This window comes from Vicugna pacos, chromosome 24 (genome assembly GCF_048564905.1).
Source record: "Vicugna pacos chromosome 24, VicPac4, whole genome shotgun sequence".
NCBI lineage: Eukaryota > Metazoa > Chordata > Mammalia > Artiodactyla > Camelidae > Vicugna > Vicugna pacos.
The window spans coordinates 3,243,047-3,268,581 of record NC_133010.1 but is presented as its reverse complement, the minus strand read 5'-3'; the positions used below and the strand labels follow the sequence as shown (position 1 = coordinate 3,268,581).

The following is a 25,535-nucleotide window of genomic DNA, read 5'->3' as shown; positions in this document are numbered from 1 at the left end:
GCCAGGGAGGCAGCAGCTGGTGACAGGCTGCCTTACTGCTTAGATAGCAGGCAGCTACTCAAAGGAACAATTGGGCAGAAAGTAGGGTGGCGTGTCAGGGAACACGGGCCAGCGGAATTCTGAACAAGGTCAAAGTCCAATTTGGTACAGTGCTTTATTACCAATTTAAATCTCGTCTTTCCTCCCAGGGCGGCTGCCACCCCTGCAGAAGAGACTAGGGCTGCCACAAGGGAAATTTGCATTTCAAGACTCCAAGTGCCAGGCACCCTGGCAGGGCTGCAGCCAGGCCTGCAGGGCCTGTATGTTCATCTCAATGTCTAGAGGTCATATGCTAAATACTCACACGCTGAAAACGCTCCTGTTTTGCCCATATTTGGGTGTCTGCTTACTTGGGAGGAGGAAAAAGATCCTAAACTCTTCTTACTTCTTCCAATTTGGGAGAGGATCCTGGAGTATGCAGAGTGGGAGGTGGTGGGGTCTGGAAGCTAGTGATCATCTTTTTCTTTCTTTTTTTTAATGAATTACAACTTTATTTTTTTACTCTTAAAGGCTGATTAAAAACCCTTAGTAATCCTATTAAAGAAAATCCAACACAACATCTCAATTGAAAAACATGGTAACCGTATTTACTCATGTACTAAAATAAGTTCTACTTTTCTAAAACACAACTTGGAAACATCTAGCATGCATGTTTAATCTCAGTATAACGGTTTCAAAACCAAGCAAACATGTTACATGCATCAAGGCTAGATTACAGATTACTGAAGTCATCATCATCATCGTCATATTTCCTTTTCAATGCTCTTGGTGATTCATTGGCAGTATTTGTGATGGTGCCGTGTTAGTGGTAGCAAGGATATTTTTGGACCCAATTAATGATGGATTAATTAGAACATTCTGAACTGTTGATGTTACAGGAACTGATGCTTTCACAGCTGGGGATTGTGAAGTGGGTGTCTGCACTGTAAACCTTTGCCCTGTGAAGGACACAGGAGTCCCTAGTTTAGTTGAAACAGACATGGTTTGTGGGGTTGATGTGCCGAGTGTGGGAGTGCTTGGCCTGCTAGTAACTGAAGGGACTCTTCTCTGTGGAACTGTTACTCTTCCCGCAGAAGTACGTGCCTTTCTTTGTAGACTTAAGTCTATAATTTGGAGCAGTCAAGCAATGTCTATCAGGTGTCAATCTAGGGCCTGAATATGGCTTTATCAATGGCAAAGGAGTTTGATTTCTTTGCCTTACAATATCCAATTAAAAAAAATCTCTTGGAGGAGGAGAAGTAAAAGACTGATCAGCACAGCACTGGATTGCTGACCTGAATTCATTTTTGCGTCATCTAGGATTGTGGTCACGTATCAGAAGGCAAACTCCAACATCTGATTTATAACTCTCGGCTCATATTCTGTAATCTCCATATCCTTCAGGATTTGTGCCATCATCCATGCATCTTTTGGCATGCTCTTGGGAGAAACCATCTTGCCAGACTCCACGATATCTAGTGATCAGACTTCGTGGGCTAAATCACCCACCTTAACATATTTCAGTGCTGATCTTTTTTTCTTTTTCCCTTGGAGGAAGCACTGGGGATTGAACCCAGGACCTTGTGCATGTTAAGCATGCTCTCTACCACTTGGGCCATACCCTCCCCACCCCCAGTCCTGATCTTGATGCAAGTTCTTTGCCTAGCGTGGTTTTTCGAACCCCTGGTGTATCAGTAAGCTGAATGTTCAGAAGCAACATGGTTCTCACAGTGTTCGGTCAGGATGCCAATCATATGTTTTTCTTGCCTGGGGCTGGAAGAAAGTCCTAAGGAACGGCAGTCAATAGGTAGCAGGGATATTTAAGGGGCTAAACTGGAATATGGGTCGGGGGAGAGATGTGGAATGTGGCCGATAGAAGCAGGCAAGAATCTGGGTTACAAAGAGGGTCCAGCAAGTGGATTCTGTAGCAGTGGTGGGTTGATTTATCCCAGGCCCATAATTCAATTTGAAAGAAGGCTCCACTTCATGCCTCTCTCCTTGGGACTGTTGGTTCTCAGTCTTCTTCATCTGGGGAGCTTTAGGAAATATGAATGCATGATTACAAATGCCCCAGAGATTCTGATGTAGCAAATCCATGATGTTTCTCCTTCCCCATCAGTCCCACCACCTCTGCTGCCATTACCCTGAGGGAAAGGGATGGTAAAACCGACTTCCGTGCGTTCGTCTTTTCATGACTCCTTTACTGTTAAATCAACACACACTTATGCATCTCTACCTGTTGGTGAAAACTTAGCCACACAGCTTAAAGTCTAGGTGCCTTGGTGTTTGCTTTCAGGACAGAACTGTCTGTGAGAAGAGGAAGCACATGGTGCAATGTGTTCTTGACATCAGGGTTCGCAGGGACAGTGACCTTCTCAGAATGAGACTCGGTTGTTGGTACCCTCAAAGGCAGAGCCTGTCGCAATCGTTTGGCTGGGACATTAGGTGCCGGTTACCCAACAGCCTGTGCCTGGAAGCCCCTCATGTACTCCTTTACACACACACACACACACACCCCTCCCTGAGGCACCTGAATGTACATTCTGTGTATCCTGCAGCCGTGCTGATGGCCAAGCAGGCCTGGCTGGCCTAGACTCCATCTGAGCACTCCTGGGACCCGGGGGTGCCCGAGATTGCACTGTGGACCTTGGGGCTTCCTCATCCTCGCTTTTCAGCTGGCAAAGCTGGCAATGGGGAGCAGAGGTCGATGTGCCAGGGACTCCCTGCTTTCTGAGTGGCAGGAACAAGGAAGGCTGGAACTCAGCTGTGCAAGAGCACACGGGCCCCTTAGGCCTCCCCATCATGCTTGGGAAGCTGAGGGCTCCCGTGGGCTCTGGTGAATCTCCATAGCTGACAGGCACTCTGGGAGGGAAGTTACTCGGGGATGGGCACTAGATAAGTGGGCCACATACAATCTTTGCTAGGACACATTCCTCACATTAAAAAGCCCAGCCACACCGGCCCCATCGACTGCTCACTTTGGAAGTGGCAGGAGTTTGGTGGGCACGTTAGGGCCCCCTAGATCAAAAGTCCTCTGCAGCTCTGGGTTCCCACAGCCCAAAGTACCATGCAGGACACTTTATCATCCACCTCCAGTTGTCCCATCCAGCCTCATCTGCCTCTCTGTTCTCTCTTGGTTCTTCGTAGACTGACCCACTCTCTGCCCACCTCCAGCTCACCTGGATGTTCCACAGGCCATCAGTCCCAGGTGCCAATCAAGCCACAGCTATGGAACAACTGCTTCCTCCCTCATACCTATCAAATCCTACCAGCCCATCTAGGACCAGTTCTGGGAGACCTTCCTCGACTGAAGATCATTTCTCTGCACTTCCTAAGGTTGGTGCTGTGTCCCTGATGCTTAGCTCAGTACGAGGAAGGAGTTCAATGAGGTTTAGTTGAGTAAACCAGTATGTGGATGATCTATGTCATAACTTGGTACTCGGCCTTGACTGTGTTTTTTTCATGGACGTACATCATCAAGCTAACTTATGAGCTCATGGAAGGCACAGACCCTGCATTTTACTCCTTTCTGCACCTCACAGCACACAGCCCATAACCTTGTACATGGAGGTGTTCAGAGACAGATGCGTTTTGATAATGAGGAGGAGAGACATTAAAAGTGGGATCCTTTGTGTTCCATAATTTGTACCATATGGTCCAGCCAAGCCTGTTTCATCACTATCCCTGCCATCTGAGCTGTCACATATTCTCTTCTTTAGTCCCTTCCTTTGTCCCCACCCCACCCCGATCCCTACTTGCTGTTCTCAAGGTGAAATTGAACCCCACTTCATCCATAAGACCCACCTCTAGATCTCATATAACTGGGAAGCTTCTCAGTTCACCAACTCAGGTATGCAGGTAATAGAATAGTTCTTTATTTTCTATAAAACATCTTGCAATGGTTAATTTTATGTGTCAGCTTGACTGACCTAAGGGATGCTCAGATAGCTGGTAAAATATTATTTCTGGGTGTGTCTGTGAGGGTGGCTCTAGAAGACATTAGCATTTAAATCAACAGATTGAGAAAAGAAGATCACCCTCATCAGTGCAGGTGGGCATCATACAATCCACCGAGGGCGTGGCTAGAGCAAAAGGTGGAGAAAGAACAAATTCACTCTCTTCTTAAGCTGAGACACCCATCTTCTCCTGTCCTTGGACAGTGATACTGCTTGTTCTTTGGCTTTCGGGTTTGAACTGAATTATACAACCAACTTTGGTGGTTCTCCAGCTTACAGACACAGCAGATCCTGGGCTTCTTGGACGCCATAATTGTGTGAGCCAACTCTTATAACAAATCAATCTGTCTGTCTGTCTGTCTGTCTGTCTGTCTATCTATCTATCTATCTATCTATCTATCTATCATGTCCTATTGGTTCTATTTTTCTGGGGAACCCTACCAATACACAGTTTAATGTCAACTTCACATCCCCATCCCACTGGGATGTCAGGAAATTCAACCCAAATCTTTCTTTGGTCCCTACCTGATCCCCCACTGGGTTGGGTAAAGGCTTCAGGCCCCTCTTGCTGCGAGTCTATGTTAATCACAGGGGAGATGCCCCCTGCCCCAGGTGTGATCCCTGCAGTCTCCTGCTTTGCACCTTGTGGATCACCTTTGGGTCACGGGCTCCTGTGGTGAGCCCCAAGCCCAGGAAGCCCCAGACCAGTGTTCCTTCTGAGGGTCTCCCAGTTTGAGGTGCCTTCAAGGAGCAGGTTGCAAGTTCCTATTGATCTTGTGACCCATAGACCCCACCCCACCCCTGATTTTAGTCTAGGAAATACTCCTCTTCTCAAACCCTATTCTCTTCAATTGAGCTTTGATCTTGGAAAGCCAGGAAGCCCCTGCAAAATTCTCCCAGGCAAGGAAATTATAGACTGTGACCTGTGAGAGCTGGGTAAAGCAAAGAGGAAACAAGAGGGGAGCATTATTATTTCAAAAAATGCCTTTGTCTCCTGTCCCTTCTCTTAGCTCCATTTATATCATATGACACTTTTTTAGTGTTCTTCACTTTTTAAGTGCAATACTCTTGTCTCTCTAATGAAATTGTAAATTCCATGAGGCCCATTTCCTGCTTTATAATGTGTATTTCCTCCTTAGCAACTTGCGCAGAGCTAAGCGTGCAAATGGTAAGTGATAGAACATGTTGACTGATTCTTCTCTTTCCAAAGTTCATCTGAGAATGTCTCTGCTCCCTCTTCTCGGAAAGCTGGAAAGGCTAGTCTCTTGCCTGGGTGGCCCTTGATGCTTTCTGTCCCCAAGAAAACATCAGTTCTGTTCACATAGGCTGCATCCATCCCCCAAGCTCTTCCTGCTGTGTGGTCCCCTCCCACAGCCCCCACTCTGCTTGCCTTGGTCTGCAGCTGGGGAAGGCAGCCCACAGCAAAGGGACACACTCCCTTTTCCCTGGCTGGGATCTGACTAGAGCAGAGCAGAGCCATGCCACTCCCAGTCCCTTGTGTGATAGGGAGGCTGTGGGTCTTTTGGAGAGAGTTTTGAAATTTCCTTTCCCTTTCTCTCCTGGTGGGACTGAGAAATTGGTAAGGAGTCTGGAGGAGAGAGAATCCAGCAAAGGAGAGGTCTGCAGTCGAAGCCAGTCTTGCGCTAGTTCTTGCCTTGAGCCCTTCCACCCCTTCCCCTACTCCCTGCACCCCCCTCCTCCCTTCCTTTCCTTTCCTTTCCTTTTTCCTTCCCTTCCCTTTCCTTCCTTCCTTCCTTCCTTCCTTCTTTCCTTCCTTCCTTCCTTCCTTCCTTCCTTCCTTCCTTCCTTCCTTCCTTCCTTCCTTCCTTCCTTTTCTTCCACTCACCTCTTTCCTCATCTCTAACCAGTCAACTCAGGTAATCAGTGTTAATAGACTAGTGTCTCTCCTTCCACAACTTTCTCTATATGCATACAATCATACGTACTCTTCTGTAGGTTAACTTATGATTATTTTTTAAAAATAGGACCAATCTATATATACTTTTCTGCATCATGCTGTTCTTATTTAACAATATAGTATGAAAATCCTTCCAAGTTAACTGGCATAAATATAATGCATTTTTAAATGGCTAAATACTGTTTCTTGGAATGGCTCTCCCACCATTTATTCAACAGATTCTTATCGATGAGGCATCAGACTATTTTTTGTTTTATGTAATATAAACAGACTTCTGTCCTGGTGCTTTTTTGGTTTCGTTTGTTTTTTGTTTTGTGAGGGGTAGGGAATTGGGTTTATTAATTTATTCCTATTGGGAGGAGGTACTGGGGATTGAATCCAGGACCTCGTGCATGCTGAGCATGCGCTCTACCACTTAAGCTAAACGCCTCCTCCTCTATCCTGGTGCTTTTTAATTCCATGGAATAGGTTCCTAGACCTGAGATTTCTGAGTTGAAGGAAATGTGTAAAGTTATGATTTAGATACAGGAACATCTACCCATTTTAGTGTAGAGTTCTGCAAATTTGGATAAATGCAGACAGTTGTCTAACCAGCACCACAGTCAAGATAAAGAACAGTGCAATAGCCCCCAGCAAATTCCCTCATGCGTTTTTTGTAGTCAGCTTCTCCATCAGTTTCTATGCTTGCAGTCACTGACCTCTTCTCTGTTTCTATCATTTTGCCTTTTCCAGATTGTCATTTAAATGGAACCACAAGAGTAGCCTTCACTGCATCTGGCTTCTTTCACTTAGCTTTTGAGATTCAGCCATGTTGTTGTGCATATCAGTAGTTTGTTCCTTTTTATGTTTGAGTGGTATTCTCTTAAATGGAATTATTTATCCATCCCCCAGCTGAGAGACATTTGGGTTGTTTTCATTTTTTTGGAAATTATGATTAAAGATACGATAAACATTCATGTCGAGGTATTTATGTGGGTATATGTTTTCATTTCTCTTGGCTAAATTTCCAGAAGCAGGATTGTAGGTTATATGGCTTGTATATTTAACCTTCTGTATTTTGCAAATATTTTCTCCCATTCTGTAGTCTGTCTTTTCATTCTGTTGAGTGTTTTCTGAAGGATAGACATTTTAAAATGTTATAAGGTATAATTTATCAATTTTTTATTTTATGGGTCATGATTTTGGTATAGTATCTAAGAAATCTTTGCTAACCCAAAGTCACAAAGGTTTTCTCCCTATGTCTTCTTCTATCTTTTATAATTTTGGTTTACAGTTTCAAGATTTATGTTTAGGTCTATGACTCACTTTTTAAGTTAATTTTTGAATAAGGTGAGAGGTAGGGGTTGGGTTTAATTTTTCTGCATAGTATGTTCAAGTTAAAGGATTATTTATCCTTTCTCATTGACATGCCTTTGCATCCTTGTCAAAAATCAACCAACCATATCAGTCTGGGTCTATTTCTGGATTTTCTATTTTATTCGATTGATCTATATATTCTCCCTTTCTCCAATAATAGGTAGGCATATTTTTAATTTTAATAAATGTATTTTTTGTATTTTATAAATATATTGCTAGATTACTTTCCAAACAGGCTGTCCAGTTTATTTTTTCAACAGCAGTGTATCCTGCAGTGTTTCCTGCATATTTACTAGCAAATGGTATTATCCTACTTTATTTTTTGTTGGTCTCCTAGGTTATAAGTGATTTCTCAGCATTACTTCAATTCTAATTATTTTCTCTTGATTAGTTCTCTGTACTATACTGGGGAAGGGATGGGTAGGAGAGGGCAAAAGTGGAAATGAGCTCACTAACGTAAGCTATGATTCAGAATTTCAGGTAGGTTTTTTTTTGTATGTTAAAAAATTAGTATTTTATTGTGGTAAAACATATACATGTTTATATGTACATTATATATGTGTGTGTGTGTGTGTATGTATGTGTGTGTATATATATATATATGTATATATAAAAGGAGTTCTTCCCTTGAGCTGGGAAGATGTGTGGGTCACGTCCAGGCTGGTTGGCTAGTGGCCTGGATTTAGTCTGGCTAATCTGGGTTTGCTTTTTCTTCCCTGGAGATATGCCCCCCCCTTTATTTCCCCAAGACCCTGAACCAGGGGACACCCAGGAACAAGCAAGGAGAAGCAAGCCTCAGATACCAAGACTGTGGACAGGATGACCGAGTGAACTGAGGCAGCCTCCCTTCAACCAGTTGCTTGCTCACGTGGTTGGTGAGGGCCAGACCCCCTGGCGGGTTTCGTTTGGCTATGGTTCCGTCATTCACATTGCCCTCTGTGTCTGGGCTGGAGCTGTGCTGGTGGGAGCCATCAGCTCCCTGTGCTGGGCCTGGGCCTGGAAAATGTCAGGCTGTGGCCGACTGTATGTAAACAACCAGTCACTCCTGGGCTGAGGACAGTTTTCCACTCACCTTGCTCCAGATTTCCAGAGCCTGCATCTGTCTGTGTTTATGTCTTGGCCCTGTGAGGGGAAGTCTCCTTCCTCGAGAGGCCTGTCCTTGGGGCCAGAACCTGTGGTGACCTACTCCCCACAAGATGAGGGGCTGTGCAGTCACACCTGAGCCCTCCACAACACATTCCGACCCTTTTGAGGGGAAGCAGCCAGGATCTGTGCCCCCTGAGGCTAGAGCAGTGCTGTGTGGGGACCAACACTACGGGCCCAGTGGGTGATGTGATTCAAAGGAGGCAAAGTCCTGCTCCCCAAAAACATCTGCCCTTCCCTGTGTTGCTCCCATTTCTACCGAGATGTGACTCAGACTAAAAAGTTATAGCAGGTGGAGGATATTGCTCAGTAATAGAGTGCCTGCTTAGCACACACGAGGTCCTGGGTTCAATCCCCAACACCTACGTTAAAAAATAATAATAATAAATAATTAATAAATAATAAATAATAAATAAAACTGATTACCTTCCCTCACCAAAAGCCAAACAAAATTTTAATAAATACATTTTTAATGTTTTTTTTAAGTTATAGTAATAGGAATGATGACATTTCTTATCTGAATTGTGCCATCCAGGTTTCATTAGCTCCTTTAGTCTCCATGTCAGCTTCACAGTAGCTGGGCCAGGAATTGTTTCTGCTCTTTCATGGAGGGGAGGGATGGGACACTGAGAGGTTCAAGGAGAGGAAGCAGGCTCGGACCGGAATCAGTTGGCCTGGTTCCCACCCTCATTCTGTTGCTGTCACTGTCCAGGAGAACAAACGACTCCTTCCTTGAACTTAGTTTCCTGATTCAAATGTATTTTGTAATTTATAAAATTATTTTTCATTTCCATCTGACATATCAGTGAAAGGCAGGTGTTTATGGTCTGACATGAAGGGTCTCCAAGATAAGGCGCTAAGTGCAAAGTGTAACATGTGGAGTGTGGGTATGATCTGCTGCTATTTGAGTTTTTATAAAAAATGGCCGTATATCCACACACATGTTTGGTTGTGTGTGTGCATCAGTGTCACTGGGAGCATAGACAGGCCATGTCATTGGTGGGGGCTGGGGTGGATAGAGGTGGAGGGTGGCAGGAGGGAGCACGTCAGGGGTGGCTGGCAGGTTGACTTTTCTATGTCTTTGTACCTTTTAATTTTCTACCAGGTATAAGCAAAATTTTAAAATAAAAATATCTTATGTTGCAGGGCTTCAGATTTTCTTTTGGAGCTGCTGGGGTGATGTAAATGCTATGAGACACTTCATGTGCATGACGGGCTTATCATTATTTTGTTTTGTTTTGGTTTTGGTTTTTGGTTTTTTTTTCTTTTTCTTTTTTTTTTTACATTTTTTATTGATTCATAATCATTTTACAGTGTTGTGTCAAATTCCAGTGTTCAGCACAATTTTTCAGTCATTCATGGACATATACACACTCATTGTCACATTTTTTTCTCTATGATTTATCATAACATTTTGTGTATATTTCCCTGTGCTATACAGTGTAATCTTGTTTATCTAGTCTACAATTTTGAAATCCCAGTCTATCCCTTCCCACCCTCTACACCCCCGTAACCACAAGTCTGTATTCTCTGTCCATGAGTCTATTTCTGTCCTGTATTTATGCTTTGTTTTTGTTTGTTTGTTTTTGTTTTTTAGATTCCACATATGCACGATCTCATATGGTATTTTTCTTTCTCTTTCTGGCTTACTTCACTTAGAATGACATTCTCTAGGAGCATCCATGTTGCTGCAAATGGCATTATGTTGTTGGTTTTTATGGCTGAGTAGTATTCCATTGTATAAATATACCACATCTTCTTTATCCAGTCACCTGTTGATGGACATTTAGGTTGTTTCCATGTTTTGGCTATTGTAAATAGTGCTGCTATGAACATTGGGGTGCAGGTGTCATCCTGAAGTAGATTTCCTTCTGGGTACAAGCCCAGGAGTGGGACTCCTGGGTCATATGGTAAGTCTATTCCTAGTCTTTTGAGGAATATCCACACTGTTTTCCATAGTGGCTGCACCAAACTGCATTCCCACCAGCAGTGTAGGAAGGTTCCCTTTTCTCCACAGCCTCTCCAGCATTTGTCATTTTTGGATTTTTGAATGACGGCCATTTTGACTGGTGTGAGGTGATACCTCATTGTAGTTTTGATTTGCATTTCTCTGATAATTAGTGATATTGAGCATTTTTTCATGTGCTTTTTGATCATTTGTATGTCTTCCTTGGAGAGTTGCTTGTTTAGGTCTTCTGCCCATTTTTGGATTGGATTGTTTATTTTTTTCTTATTGAGTCGTATGAGCTGCTTATATATTTTGGAGATCAAGCCTTTGTCAGTTTCACTTGCAAAAATTTTCTCCCATTCCGTAGGTTTTCTTCTTGTTTTACTTCTGGTTTCCTTTGCTGTGCAGAAGCTTGTAAGTTTCATTAGGTCCCATTTGTTTATTCTTGCTTTTATTTCTTCTAGGAGAAAATTTTTGAAATGTATGTCAGATAATGTTTTGCCTCTGTTTTCCTCTAGGAGGTTTATTGTATCTTGTCTTATGTTTAAGTCTTTAATCCATTTTGAGTTGATTTTTGTATATGGTGTAAGGGTGTGTTCTAGCTTCATTGTTTTACATGCTGCTGTCCAGTTTTCCCAACACCATTTGCTGAAGAGACTGTCTTTATTCCATTGTATATTCTTGCCTCCTTTGTCGAAGATTAGTTGACCAAAGGTATTGGGATTATCATTATTATCTCAGGGGGCTTCCTTAAAAACTATGATCACCATTCGACTTGGCGACATCGAGTACTGAAAAATTGTGGATTTAGGAATGGAGTAGACGTGAGTTCAACTTGGCTTCTGGTTTTCTCATCTAAAAAGTTAGAGGAGCCAGGGAGTGGGGGAGAACAGCTATGCTGAGTTATGAGAAATGAAATGAGAATGTGAAAACCCAGGTGCAACAGAGCATGCTGTCTGTTTTCCCTGCCCAGGACCTGTGCCGGCAGGGCTCTGGGAAAATGGAAGGCTGTTCTGTGTTTCAAGTAACTTTTGACATCAAAGAAGTTCTCTAGGGCAGCACTCTCCGATAGAAATATAATGCAAGTCACACATGAAATTTTAGGTCTAAAAAAGTACAAAGAAGCAGGTGAGGCTGAGCTTGATCATATATTTTAATGAACCCAATATATTTAAAATGTAACTTTAGCATGAAATCAATATAGAGTTACTCCCAGGGTATTTTATGTTTATTTTCATACTGAGTCTTGGAGAGAGCAGCTGGAAGGTGGGGGCTCTTTGCCAGGGATGACTTGCTGGAGGGCTCCAGATAACCTGGGGGCCTGGGGCTGGAGGAAGGTGGTGGAAGGAAAGCCAGGTTTTCCCAGTCCAGGTTATGATTAGGTAACAAAAGCACAGAACGTGCTTCAGTAAATAAATAGGGGACCGTACACGATGTCCTTTGAGGCTGGCCTCCCATACCCCCAAGCAAGGTCAAGTGCTTTCACTGCTGCAACAAAATGGAAAGGGAACTGGATGGGAGGCGAGGACGCAGGGCAGGGAAAGGGCTGGGCACTGTCTCTTTGTGTGATTGCCCTGTTGTCTGTGCTCCTGGTCTCTCTTCCCTCCTCCTTAGTATTTGTTGTGAGCGCTTCATCTTCCCAAGCCCTAATTGTTGGTGCTCCTCTGGTCTGTCTTGAGTCTCCCCCTCTCTTCACGCTCTCATTCCCATGGTACCAGGTCCTTCCATGGGCTCACTCCAGCCCTGAGAGCTCCCCTGAACTTGAGTCTCCTGCACTGAGTCCAGAATCTTTTCAGCATCTCCACTTGGATCTCCCGTCTCCTTCCTCCCCCCATGGTCCTCCTCCCATGTGCCCTCTTTCACTTCCCTGAGTCAGAAACTTGAGAACAAAATATGACTTCTTTCCTTCTTCCCACTTCCAAATCACCACCAAACCTTGTCAGTCCTGTCTCCCCAAAACCTACTGAATGTAGAGAGATAATTCTCTCAGAATTGCTGCAGACTTTGTTCTTCTGTGTCTGATTTTGCCCACGCCCAATCTGTCCTCCATCCTGCAGTCTGCATATCTTTAAAAAGCTTAAAATCTATACTATAACCTTTTTCCACAAACACATCCATCTGTCACAAGTGTCCCTGAATGAAGTCCAGGGTCTGTGTCCCCAGCCTACTTCTGAGAATCTCATCACTCCACTTCCACCCTTGCCCACTGTGGTGGGTTGAATCATGTGACCCTCCAAATTCATGTCTCCCCAGAACCTCAGAATGTGACTTTATTTGGAGATAAGTTCTTTGTATTTGAAGATGGAGATGAGTTCACTCTAGATTAGGTGGGCCCTAAATCCAATGAATGACAAGTGTCCTCATGGTAAGAGGAGACACAGAGAGATACACAGACAAGAGGCAGAGGTTGGAGTCATGTAGCCACAAACACCAAGGATTGCCAGGACCTACCAGAAACTGGGAAGAAAGAAGCAAGGAAGGATTCTCCTCGAGAGCCTTCAGCAGAGAGTATGGCCCTGATGGCACCTTTATTTTGGACTTCTAGGTGGCAGAACTGTGAGAGGATAAAATTTAGTTGTTTTAATCCACCCTGTTGGCGGTAATTTATGATGGCGGCCCCAGGAAAGCAAAGCACTCATTCTTTTTCATATGTAATGAGCCATAACTTGGATTTCTTTGTACTTGCTCTGCCATGTTCGCCCCGTCCAGGTTATGACTGGATAGCAAAAGCACAGAAAATGCTTGAGTAAATAGATAGCGGCCCGTACACGATGTCTTGTGAGGCCTTGCCTCCTTGGCCCTTCAGCGTGATTCATGGAAGCCCCTAATGTGTGTTCTCAGATGGGTTGGCTGTGTCCCCTCAGTATCACCAGAGCACATGGCTATCTGCATGTTAATTGCCTATCTGCCCCCTCAACTGGGAGCCCGGTGAGGACAGTGGCATCTTAAGGACGCCAACATTCTCTTTCCTGCCCTCCATCCTGTGCTCAGACAGTGCCTGGCCTCCTGCAGATCCTGGGTAAGCATTTGTGGGATGACTGATGACTAGTTTCTCTGTCAGGCATTATCCTTTGTGGGTATTATTTCTAGTTATCCTTACAAAAGTCTTGTGAGTTAGATATTATTTATTTTCAATTCAAGACATGGAAACCAAGGCTAAGGGCCTCCAGGGGCTGACCTGAGGGGCATAAAGGTCTGTTTACAGGCATTGTAGTCAACAGGAGTTTGGAAACTTATTTTGGGCTCTACACAGCCTGGCTGTGAAAACTGTATTTTTCACTGTCTGAAGTCCAAAAGTAAGACTTTACTGAGGAACGTGTATCTGACATCGAGTAGGAAACGGTGGTGGTCGTCACTGGGGGGCAGAGGGAGGCTGAGGGAGGAGCTCCAATCTGGAAGAGCAGACACTGGGAAACACTCCAGGGAAGTGCTCGGTGTTGGTTCCCATAGGCTCATGGTTGCTATGTGAGGGAACTGAGTTCCAAGCTGAGAAACCTTAGAGGAGTCCAGGCTGCTCTACCGGTGGCTTTGTGACCAGGCAAGTCCTTTACTGCTAAGGCAATCGTCCAGAGTCTTCCTCATTACCTCCAGACAGACTGAAAAGGGGTTTCTAGAGGAGGGTCCATGTCAGTGTTTTTAAAGATCCCGGAGGAGATTCCAGTCCTTGGGAAGGGTTGAGAATCAATGGAAGCCTGGGGGAACCTGAGAGCCTTGGGTGCTGAGATAGAAGGGGAAGCCCCAAGGGGGTAGAGGGTGAAGATGGGGAAGCTGCAGAGATGAAGGCAAACTTGGCCGAGCTGTAACTGTGCCCTGGATGGGGGTTAGGGAGTGAGTCTGTCACAGCTTCTAGAAGAAGAGTGTGCACCTGCTCAGCCCACTCCCCCGCCACCTTATCCCAACAGGAGCCCTTTCCCACCTGCTATTGCTCAGCCCTCACCTTGGCCCCAGGGGGCTCTGGGCTCACTGGACCCTGGGCCCTGCCTCTCTCACTGCCCGTGTGAGGCCCAGGCAGCTCTTGCCTTCTGCACGAAGCTCCCCTGCACTTGGGCCCCGTGATCTCCCTAGAGGCCGAACTCCTTCAGCCTGAGTTGACACCTTAACCATCCTACATCCTCACCCACACGCATCCTGTCTCACGCATGTTTTCTGCCCTGGAGAGCTGGGCAGAGTCCTAGAGTGCAAAGAGCATGGGCTTTGGAGGCCCCACACCTGCAAGAGTTGTCATTTACTGGCAACATAACTTTGAACAAACGATTAACCTGGTGGCCCAGTTTCCATTTCCTTTTCCCTGTAATGAGAATAATAATATCTTCCTCTTAGGGTTGCTGTGAAAGTAAGATTAGGCACTGTGTACAATGTCCTTGGCATATAGTAGGTGACCAATAAATTCATGTTGATTAACCAAGCAACTGGATAATCATTGCCATGATCATGATCGAGATCAGGGAGCACTTTCTTATTTCCTCTTTTAATACAGTCAGCCTGTGGGTTTTTATGAGTCTTATTTTGCAGATATGGAAAAGTGAGGGTGAGACAAGTCCTCGAGGCACACCACTCCTAAGAGGCACATCTGGTGCTGCCCTGAGGCTGTCTCCCCTTCCGTCCTCCACTTTCTCAACTCCGTTGCTCCTTGGGTGGATATGAGACACATAAGGACAACAGTGGCTGTTTTGGCTCTGCTGTTGGGCTGAGAACCCAGTCCGTGTTTCAGTAGGCTCCTTCCAGGGTCTTTTTGACGGAACTCAAGCTTAGAAAGCTTGGCCGGTCCTGCTGTCAGCCGGGGAGCTGGGAAGGGTCTGTGTGTTTGGCTGCAGGTTCTGGTCATTTGCAAATGTGTGCAGCTGTGTCATGTTTTGGCGTGTTCCCTGGTGCTACTGAGTGTTGCTGCATTTGCTGCCCTCCTGCTCCTGTCACGGGGTATGGGTAGGAACGGGCATGCACTCTCTGCCTCTTTTCCCCTCTTGGTCCTTTCCAGGCCTGGCCTCAGGGCTGCCAGCATGGTCCAGAACACCCCCGTTCCCCCCCCCCCCCGCTGTGGTACACGTTGTCCTGTTGCCTTAGGGCAGGTGTGGAGAAGAGGAGGAGGGAGGCCGAGGAGGGGAATGATGGGGTTGGGACTTTTCTGAAAAGTCACGTGGGAACAGTTGTCACATGTGCTTCTGCTCAGGCTGGTCTGAGGCCAAATTGATGGAAGGCCAATTGGAGGATCTGATTCAGAGTCCGGGAAAGATCACCATGGGGCCTCCGGGGCAAGAGACAGGGCTGGTGCTGGGGTCTTGGCCTGCCTTCCCTACATGCCCTGATAAGAAGCCTGTGGAGTTTCCAGGCCGCTATGTCCAGGTTGGGGCCTGGCTTCCTGAGCCAGGAATTCAGTGCCACACTTTCAATAATCACTGACCAGCCTTCCCAGGTTTTGATCATAGCTGAAGAAATGATCTCATGTGTGATTTTTTCCTGTTCAGATTTTATTTTGAACATAAAAGATTATTGTAGATGCCCAGTGCCACCAGCCTCTTTTATTTTCTTCCCAGGCCCTGGCTGTGTACACTGGTGTCTGGAGGAAAGGGGGTGTCCCAGCTCTGTCTCCCAACAGCTCCCCTCACACAAGCCTCAGCCCAGCCAGGGAGGCAGAGGGAAGCTCCCAGTGCTTCTGATCCTTTCCTTGCAGTCGGGAGAGACCAGAGGTCTTTGAGGGAGACGTGCTGGCTGGAAGCTGTGAATAGTGGAAGCTAAGAAAGGGGGAAATGCGCCCATCCTGGGCTTGAGGGAGAGCTGAAAGGAGCATGAAGATGCTTGGAGCTGAAGGGGAGAAAGATGAGAGAGAAATGTCTCTGAGGGCCCCTGGCCTTGTCCCCTCTCTCCTCCTGGAGTGTTGAGCTCAGGTGTCCCGTGAAAGTTGGGGTGAGCCACTCCAGCTCACCCAGGATGGGAAAATTCCACCTGCTCCACCTGGGCGCCTTCCCTTGCAGGGAGAGAGCCATACTGGGCTCATTGGGAGCCACTCTGGGTCTGTTCTCTTTTGAGAGCTGGGCCATTCTGTTTGGAGGTCTCCATCTGGGAGTGAAAGTGGAATTTGGGGGCCACACCTTGTTTGATCTTTTGTTCGTGGGATGATATTTGTTGTTTGGGTCTGTGTCAGAACTTTCATTGGCCAGTTTAGACGTCTCTGAGTAATGGGGACCCCGTGCGATGACACCAGTGCACCCGTCCCTATTGCGTTGGCCTCACCTGTGGTGGTGGAGCTGGTCGGGATTTCCCCTTTCTAGCCTTGGTCTTTCATTCAGCTTCCTTTCTGATGGGGCGTCCGGTTGGGGGTCTCCCCTTTTGGACTGATGAGGCCTTGGTTAGGAATCTCCCTTTGGGGCTAGAAAACTGTGACCATGAGAGACTGTTTTAAGTTGTTGTATGCGTGATATTTGATAACATCAGCCGTGAATAATTAAGAAGGGATGATCAGCATTCTGTCCCATCTTACATATAGTCCCCCTAGAGTGTTTTCTAGAACCAAGGGATCTTCAGCTATGCTCCCATAAATAAAAGAAAATGATATTTTTACTGTAACACTGTGTGACCTCAGGACTCCCTGAGATCAGGAGAACATTGGCCCTCCTAACTATGGCGTTACATCAAAGTGGGCCTTTTGTAACTTGGCTTTTATCTTGCGTGTGTATGTGTGTGTGAGCGTCTTGGTATCTGAGTCCAAATCTTGTTCTCTCTTCCAAGTTTTGCTGAAAATGAGGCATATGAATGTGAACGAATGATATGTATATATATTATTGTTTATTACTGTTATTTTTTAAAACTGAAGTAGATATTTGGGAACTGGAAAAAAAATCCCTGAAAATAGCCAAGATGATTGGGTTTTATAGAAACCACTAGGGGAGGAATTTGTATTTTTCTTCCTGTGCCTTTGAGATGTAAATGATCTACCTGGGTTCTCAAGGAAAAAGGCTTTTTTAAACTCAGGCAGAAAAATTGTGTGATCTCTGCCTCTGTCTGTCTTTCTTTAGGTAAAAATTAACGTGTAAAAGAGCTCTATTTGACTTAAAAGTAAGCACTTACAAATTAAATACCTCTAAGTCTAAAAGAAGCTAGACAACAAATTTTAGGCTCATGTGATCTAGGAAATATTCAATATTAAATTGATATCTGATATTAAAGCTAGCTTAAGCTGGTTGATATAATCAACACAGACATGTCTTTTATTGTACCTGGGTTTACCGAAGGTCAGTAGGTTTGTTTCTCTTGCAGAGTTTGTCAGAAAGAAAGAAAAAAAATCAATTAACTTGGTATGACAAACTCTTATAAGTAAATTAAATGCAAATAACAGAAGACTTTTTGAATGAACTCATTGGATATAATCTTGTTTTAGGAATGTCTATTTAAAAATAGTCTCTCCAGATACTTGGTAACTTGAAATTTTTTTTTTTTTAATTTTAAAGTTGTGCTAACTTAAGTTAAATGATGGAAATTTGTTGAATAGCTAAATCATTCGCAAACAAAATAAGAACATTATTTACTGAACAATGGTTTCCCATTATAGAGAAGCTAAAAGTGTTTAGGACTTTATTAAATATGTTTGGTGCCACACTGAAATATTTTCTATAAAAAGTACACGTTTTTAGAAGTTATGATTGGTATTTACGTTTGCCATATCTACAGGGTGCTAATGTAGAAGGCAATCCATATGCATGCTTCTTTGTTTTCACCAGAGATTAAAGTTTTTAAGAGTTGAGGATTCTAATTTATATATGTCATTAAGGCTACTAAAAATAATAAAGGAAACATTTCAGTGTACAGTAGGAAAGCCAGTTATATGTTTTGAGTTTAAAAAAGTGTTTTTATCCTAACCCTGGTTGTTTCTAGATGAAAAAGTAAGGGACAAACTCATATGGGTACAGAAAGTTGCAGAAATTTCGTAAAAAGGGAGCCCTAAAAAAGGGGTTTTGTGCCTGGTCAGGCTGAGATGAGATTAAATTTAAGTAGGTATGTGGATTTTGTTATTAAAAGAAGACTGATGCAGCACAGATTTGCTTCCTCTCTGTTAAGAGATCAGGTTCACTTGCTTGTGATAACAGATGCTTCTGATAACAGATTGTGTGAGACTTTTTGATGTTGTTGACAAACTTCCTATCAGATTTTAATCAAAGTTCTTTTGACTCCAGCTAACTTTGGGATGCTTCAGAGGACCCCTGAAACATCTCAAAGGAAAATAGTAAACCGGCTAGGACTGGTTGGTATGTTAAATTACATGGCATTGTCAAATGAGTGAGAAGCCGCCTGAGACTTAATGGTATGGGTAAATGTTGTTAATATTGGCATTCTGGAAATTATATAAAGTTTCTGAAATTTAGATACATCCTGGTATAATGCTATCAGTGATAATTCTAGTTGTTCTGGATGTAATTCTAGTTCTAGCCTAGTTATCTTAATATGTCGTATGCCACAGCAACATGATTGAGATTCTTTGTCAAAAATGTTGTAACCAGATCATTAACCTTGCCTTTTAAAGTCTTGTCATTCATAGACAGTTAAGCTGGTGCTTTGCAAAACTGCATCATCTTTAATAAGATTCATAAAAAGGACTTTCTGACAAGTACAGGTTTCTTTTAAATCATACTGCCGAACTGCATAAGATATTTAAAGTCTAATGAAAACTCTGATTTCGTAAAAGTGTTAGTCAAAAGGCTTAATTTACTTTACTTTAAAGAAAAGTAGACTGGTACCTGGCTACAAGTCTTCCCTAAAGAGCCAGGTCCAGACTGGTTTTCAGGCTTATTCTCCTGAATTCCTCTGGGAATGGGGAATGAGCTCTATTTTGTCTGTTAAAGTTCTGGTTGCCACTCCTCTACCTACTTCTAATTTGTTCTGGTGGCATCAAAAGGGCTGGGATCTTAATCATAACACCTTTTTTGGAGGGGTGGTGGTGGTAATTAAGTTTACTTATTGAGGAGGTACTGGGGATTGAACCCAGGACCTCATGCATGCTAAGCATGCACTCTGCCACTTGAGCTATACCCTTCCCCCTGGGATCTTAATCATACAAGACTTGGATCCAGGACTTGAAACTTAGGAATATTTTCAGTTTGGTGTTGGTCCCTCAAATCTGAGGCAGGACGAGGCCCCATTTCAGCAGGAAGTAGCTGGAGTGGTTGTTGCCCCACTCCCTGAAAGATTTGGGGAAGAATAAAATAGGACTGGAGACTAAAACCAAGTTCCCCTAAAACTGGGTTCCTCTGCCGAGCTTGTGGGTAACCTTTCTGTCCAAAATATTACTCACTTTCTTGTCCAACACTTGTTCTCCTCAAGACTGAGGAGAATCAAAGAAGAGGGGGAGTTGTAACTGAGCAGAACCCTGGGGGGCCGTCCAGGGTCAGGCCCCTCCCCCATAGCCTCTCTGGCAGCTCCTCTCTGAAGTACCCGGATAGTAGTATCTCATGTGTACTCCCTGAGTCTTCCAGATGCTTAGAACCACCACCAAAGCAAAAAATTAACTACTTGATTTCCTGATAATATCCTCAGTTCTTGAGAAGCCTTCAACACATATTTATTGTGGACCCGCACAAAGCAATACAGGCAGATGGTGTCCTCCAAGAGTTCAGGTTCTCAATCTGGGTGCTTAAACCATTAAGGATTTGGGGTCAGACTCAGGATCTGAATTCTCATGAGCTTCATGATCTTTCTAAAGTTACTTGAACACTCAGTTTCCTCATCTATAAAATGGGCCTAATCACAGTACCTAGTCATAGAATGAGTAATGTTCTTAGAACAATGCCTGCCACAAAAGAAATTCTCAAAGCTGTTAGCCATTAACTTTATCACAATACAGTGTGATCAACACCATGGGAAAGATGTAAACAGAATGTTGGGGAGGCCTAAGTGAGGAATGTTACCCAAGGCAATCCAGGGAGGCTTGTCTGTGTGCATCTCTGTGGCTTTAACAAAGGAAAATACTCAGAAACCTGGAGCATCCAAGTAAATCCCGTTACCCAGCAGCCTATGTGGCTTCACTGGAGCCCTCAGGCTGTCTTCCAGATGTCTTCCAGAAGTGGGGAAGCTTGGCTCCCCAGTGTGATCATTGTGGCATGGGTCCAAGTTCTCTTGAGGTCACTCTAGACTCATGGAACTGGGAACAGCTGCTTTTGGGGAAAAGTCAGCTGTATGTTGAACTGATGGAATTTCCTAGCATTTTCATTGTTTATGAGAAACAAATGACCAGTGATTCAGAGAAATAATATCTACTATTAATACTGAAAAAAAAACTCTGAAATTTCTGTACAGTCTTGGTGAATACAAAGTCACAACTTCTTTTACACTCAAGCATAGCTCAAAATCTTTGAGTCTGGAGAACTGACGGAGCTAACCCTAATGACAGGGCACCAGAGAAATGCAAATCCCAGAGAAGGGGCATTGGTACCCTGGACAAGGTTATTAATGAGTCCTAAATTTCACTTGGCTTTTGGCTTTCTTTCTCTTGGTTATCCTGGCAGTTATATTGAAGGTAACTGTCAAGTGCCAAGATAATTCATTGAGGAAAAGGATAGTCTTTTTCAACAAATGGTGCTGGGACAACTGAATATCACATGTGACAGAATGAAGTTGGACCCTACCTAACACCATATACAAAAATTAACTCAAAATGGATCAAAGATCTAAATGTATGAGTTAAATCAGTAAAATTCTTAGAAGAAAACAAGAGTAAATCTTTGTGGCCCTGGAGTAGACAATGGTTTCTTTGATATGACACCAAAAGCACAAGTGATAAAAGAAAAAATAAACTAGGCATCATCAAAATGAAAAACTATTGTGCTTTAAAGGACTCCATCAAGAAAGTGAAGAGACAACCCACTAAATAAGAGAAAAAATTTACACACAAAAACTTGTTCACAAATGTTCACAGCAGGATTCTTCATAACAGCCCAAAAGTGGAAATAAAGCCGAGGACCATCAGCTGATGAATGGATGGATAAGTGAAATGTAGAATATCCAAACAATGGGATGCTGTTCAGCCACAAAAAAAAAGAATGACATTGCTACACGCTATAATGTAGATGAACCTTGGAAACATTATGCTAAATGTAACAAGCCAGCCCCTGAAGGACACACATTCCATTTATATGTAATGTCCAAAACAGGTCAATCCATAGAGACAGAAAGTAGATTAGAAGGTTTCCAAGTTTTCAAATCTGTTGCACTACCAGAAATATATATCCCTATGATAAAATTTCTCCCTATTAAACTGGCAATGATTTAACAAGGGCATATGTGAAAGTGAGGGAAGGACTCTTATCTGCAACTGATGGGAGTATAAATTGGTACAGCAATTCCTGAGAGAATTTGACAATAATTATTTAAAGTGTGGACACCTTGCATACCTTTTGTCCAGGTAGTTTCATTTTTAGGAATCCGCACACATTCTTGATGATTTCAGCAGAACAAAGTCTCAGCTACAAGGATGTTTGTCGTATTATAGCATTTCCCTTAATTGTAAACTGTTTAAATATTCCAGGCAGGAAAAAACAAACAAACAAACAAACAAACAAACAAACAACAAAAAAAAAAAACAAAGAGGAAACAGAAGCACTTATGCCAGGAAAGGAAAACTTTCTGAGAAATTGCCAGCAAATAAATTTTTAGAGCTCCTTCTTGGCCATCCCTAGTTATAGGGAAAACTGGGAAATGTAGAATTTTATTTGGGTACAAAACCAAGGTTTTCTTAGTAAGAAAGAAGGGAGGAATGGACACCATAGAGTATTTCTGTCTGTCTGTCTGTCTCTCTCTATTATCTATCATCTCTGGCTTTCTATCTGTCATCTATCTACATTTGAAGGCTAGACATCAAGTTCATTTGATGGTCATTCCTACTTGGTTAGATTTTAAAGATGATTTTTGCTTATTTTTGCATATTTGAGATTCCAAATTTACTTTCAATGATGCTGTGTTAAATTTATAAAAAAGAAAAAGTCACTTAAAAGAAGTTACAATTAAGAATAGGATGACACATGGTGGGATAGGACCAAAACCAAGTGTGGTTGCAGAGAAGCTGTGAGGAGCAGAGAACCAAAATATCTCAGGTGTGGGGGGTGCGGAAATTTATGGAGATACAGCAACTGCAGTTTGTAGGGAACTCTGGCTGTTCTTGCTGGATTGTTGCTTCCTTGGCTTTTAATCTAAGGAGAGTCCAAAATGTTGCCTGATGTCTTCAAGTTTCTACCTACAATCTAGTTGGAATTTATAGGACTCTGCAGCCCTTACAGGCAGCCCTGCCTATGGAGAGAGAATTTCTAGAATATGTGTAGCTTTTAAAACCCAGGTAGCTGTCTGACACTGTGTTAACTTCTCATTTCAGCCCTTTAGTTGGTTGATGATGTTCTAAGACCTTCTTATTGGATCCAGCCTCAGAAGGCAGGCAGAGGTGTCTTCCCCCAGAGGAGCAGACCATATAGCTATTAGCATTGTAGTGTTACTGAGTCCAAACTCATTCTGCTCACCACACAACAGGCCAATAAACTAGGAAACAAAGTGTTGGGACAAGGAATAATGACTTTATTCGAAGCCAGCAGACCGGGAAGATGGGGGACTAATTCCAAGAGAACCATCTTACCCAAGTCAGAATTCAGGCTCCTTTTACATTAAAAAGAAGAGGGGGGTATGGTTGGTTGTTGCAAACTTCTTGGTGTCAGAATCTTTTGTTCTTGCAGCTGTTCAAGGTCAGGTCATGATGTTCCTATAAACCTCCAACAAGACAAATGTTATTCTCTGTTCTGCAACTTTTTATCTCTCTGAATGGAAAAGTGTTATGCCCTTAAAGGTCAGAGCCTTGAGAATGGGCTGTCCTGTATATTTCAGGATGTCACGCAACGTTGTTTTACAAAAGGTGCAGAGCCAGCATGACTGAGCACAGGAAACAGCACAGGGTTAGAGCTAAAGGAACAGGTCTGATATGGAGTCGGATGTGTTCCTTATTACAGTAGCAGCTACTTGGTCTCAAGATTCCAGCTATAGAAGGACAAACACAATGTGCCAAGAATTTAGAAGAAGCAGTTTACCCCCTTTACCTGAGATGCTGCTGCTGCTGTTGCTGGCTTCCATTTACTGAGTATCTAATGTACTTTCTCATTCAGCCCTTAAAACCACTTCACAAGATGGGGAGTTATTTTATAAATAAGAAAACCAAGGCTCAGATGGGTTAAGTAAATTGTCTAAGAGCACACAGCTGGGACAGTGGGAGAGGCTCTATTGCAGGTCATCTGTTTCCAGAGTCTGTGCTCATAATCATTATGTTAGTCTCCTCTTAGTGCGACCAGCTGTATGGCTGTCCTTTCTTTTTTTTTTTACTGAGTCCAAACTCGTTCTGCTCACCACACAACAGGCCAATAAATCAGGGGATGAGGTGTTGGGGCAAGGAATAATGACTTTATTTGGAAAACCAGCAGACCAAGAAGATGGCAGACTAATGTCCTAGAGAACCATCTTACTGAAGTCAGAATTCAGGCTTCTTTTATACTAAAAAGGGGAGGGAGTGTGGTTGGTTGTCACAAACTTCTTGGTGTATGAATTCTTTGTTCTTGCAGCTTCCCACATGGGTCAGGTCATGGTGCCCCTGTAAAACCACCAACAAAACAAATGTTATTTTCTATTCTGCAACTTGCTATCTTTGTATGAGCGCAAAAATGTTAAAATTCTTAAAGATCAAAGCCTTGAGAATAGGCTCTCCTGTATATTTCAGGCTAAAGGCAACATTCTTTTACAAATGGTGCAGAGCTTGCAAGACTAAGCCTAGAAAACAGGGCACAGGATTAAAGCCAAAGGAACAGATCTAACATGGAGTCAGATTTGTTCTTTTCTGTTACAGTTTTAGCATTTTAAGTCCCACATCCTGAGAAATCCCTCAGTCCCAGGCAAACCCAGATGGTTGGTCACCCCAGCTGCTCTCCTTTCTCTCCTCCGGCCCAAATCTGATCATAGTTTAAAGCCTCCTTCATGTCTTCCCAACCTCCCCAGCCCCCTTTGGGGAGTCCTTTGGTGTTTAGTTCTCCCACTGAGCACTCAAGTGGTGGCCACTTTCTTCACACATGGATGCCTACCAAGCTCACCTGGCTGATTGAGGCTGAGGATTTTCCATAATGCCCAGGGCAACAACGGACACATAATTAGTCCCGAAGGAAAAAAAAAAATCCTAGTGGAATTAATGACTGAATAAATGATTAACATCACCTGGAGCAAATGCTGATAAGAGTCTTTACTGGGAGCAGGCCCTGTTAGGTGCTGTAGGAAGTACGTAAGTGAGTTTTAACTAAATAACTGAGTAATGAGAAGTACTGACTTGTAGTTCCGGGTAGAGGCCTGTGCTGCTGGTGATGTGAACAAAGATTAATCAAGGGATGCTGCTGATAACAGCAGTGGTACCCACAGCAGCAATGCCGCTCTGCTTCTGTAGGTCCTAAATTTACAAGCCTACTTGTTCACATGATCTCATTCCTCTGCCTCCCAGCAGACATTAGAGATAAGCAAGAGGAGACGTGTTTGTCCCCATTTTAGAAGCAAGGAAGGTGAGTCAGAAAAATTCCACTAGTGATTGCATAGTCGGGGTCCAGAGCCACATCCAGGCTGCTGCTATATTTTGTGGTTTGCACGACATTCTAAACAACTGAACTGCATGACATTTAAAGATGGGGAGATTTTACCTAAATCTGGATTTCTCATTCCTCCTGACAAAATGGAAGATGTGGTATCCGTGGTCGTCACTTTAGATGAGGCATGGGCTTACATTTCCAGGACCTTCCTGGCCTGTGTTACTTGAGGCACCACAATGAGGAGACCAGACAATAAAGAAAATATCTCCAGTGCCAGAAGGCATGTGGTTATAAGCATCCTTAGGACCCCAAACGTTGTCCTATGTTCCAAGTGATCAAGAACACACACAGGAGGAATGGCCACATCTACCAAGGCGCCTGCCCACCCCTTTCCCCTTTAGGAAAGTGGACCTTACCCTTGACCTCCCCCTCTCTGCATCACTGCCTCCCTCTCCCATCTAAGTGGTCAAGTCCCACATCAAACTTTTAATTTTTCCCTGATGACCTTTATCCTTCTATAAATGGCAGCTCCATTCTTCTAGTCATTCAGGCCAGAAACCTTGCAGTCTTTCTTGACACTCTCACCTGAGCAAACCTTGGCTTTGCCTCAGAAAGATATA

The 25,535-nt window shown here is 43.7% G+C and overlaps 1 pseudogene; it reads right to left on the bottom strand.

Moving 5' to 3' along the window:
- Positions 1-751: 751 nt before the first annotated feature.
- Positions 752-1,482, bottom strand: LOC140688913 (transcription initiation factor TFIID subunit 9-like; annotated as a pseudogene).
- Positions 1,483-25,535: the final 24,053 nt, after the last annotated feature.